The sequence below is a fragment of the Nothoprocta perdicaria genome, unplaced genomic scaffold (genome assembly GCF_003342845.1).
Source record: "Nothoprocta perdicaria isolate Ctin4 unplaced genomic scaffold, notPer1 scaffold_224, whole genome shotgun sequence".
In the NCBI taxonomy this organism is placed as follows: domain Eukaryota; kingdom Metazoa; phylum Chordata; class Aves; order Tinamiformes; family Tinamidae; genus Nothoprocta; species Nothoprocta perdicaria.
Genome location: NW_020455437.1, coordinates 406,286 through 407,538, shown reverse-complemented (window position 1 = coordinate 407,538; position 1,253 = coordinate 406,286). Strand labels below are relative to the sequence as shown.

The window sequence follows — 1,253 nt, the reverse complement described above, 5'->3', positions numbered from 1 at the left end:
GGGGAGCGAGAGACAAAAAGAAAAAAAAAAAAAAAAAGAAAAAAAAAGCACATGGAAACAACCCGCGGCCAAATAATTAACCGAATCTCCGTAATCAATATAAATAAATAACCAATAAATAAACATAATTACTCAAAGAAACCCACCAACATATACAGATCAAAAAGTCAAACCAGTGGAGCTACCTGGGGGCACGGAGGGAAGGGGAGAGAAATAATAATATAAAATATAACGGGCAGGACGGGACAAGGGGCGGGCGGCGTGTCACAGTTAAGGCAGTTTCTACAGCATTTTTTCCCCCTTTTAAAAGATAAAAAGAAAAGGGGAGAAAAAAAAAATCAAGAGAAAAACATTTTTTTTCCTCCTCCCGAGAGCTCGGAGCGGCGGAGAAAAAAAAAAAAAAAAAAAAAGGGTCCAAGGCATCGGCGGCTGCGGCGGGGCCGAGTCGGGCTCGTCGGCGCTCCGGTAGCTCGGGGCGATAACGGGGCGCTCAGCAGGCGGGGCGCAGCGGCAGCTGCAGCAGGACGACCTGGCGGTTCTCGGACGGGTGGCACTTGTTGATGTGGCGCGTGAGGCCGGGCGAGCTGTAGAAGGTGGCGGGGCAGTGCTTGCAGGGGAAGAGCTGCGCCGCGTGCAGCAGCCGCAGGTGCCGCTCCTGCCCGCTGCGGCTCGGGAAGGCCTCGCCGCACACGGGGCAGAGRCGCGCGGCCGCGGTCGCCGGCGCGGCGGGCGGGTGGCCCTGCAGGTGCTTGCGCAGATAGGCCTGGCGGCGGAAGCGCTTGGCGCAGCGCGGGCAGCCGAAGGGCCCCTCCTCGGCGCCGGGGCTCGGCGTGTCCCGCTCGCTGCCGCTGCCGCTGCCGGCGGCGCGCGGCGGCTCCGCGGGCGCCTTGGCGGGCGGCGGCGGGCGCGGTTTGTGCCAGCGGCGGTGCGAGGCCAGGTTGGCGGGGCACGAGAACACCTTGTCGCACTCGGGGCAGCGGTACTCCACGCGCACGATGCGCGAGCACTTGTGCTGCGCCAGCGCGAACGGGTCGCCGTACTCCTCCTTGCAGAGCTGGCAGATGAACTCGCCCAGCGGGCGGCAGCCGCCGCGCGCCTTGGCGGGCGCCTCCACGGGGCCCTCCTTGATCTTCAGCCCCAGCACGGGCGACGTGGTCACCTCGTCCTCGAAGGTCAGTTTACGGATCGCCTTCGCCTTCCTGCCCGCCGCGCTCGCCGCCGCCGCTTTGGCCTTGCCAGGCTCGGGCGGCCGC

The 1,253-nt window shown here is 63.0% G+C and overlaps 1 protein-coding gene across 1 annotated transcript in view; it reads right to left on the bottom strand.

The window, feature by feature from the left end:
* Positions 1–1,253, bottom strand: part of CFAP61 (cilia and flagella associated protein 61) — a 95,279-nt gene that overhangs the window by 9,193 nt on the left and 84,833 nt on the right. The gene's annotated exons all lie outside the window — the stretch shown is intronic.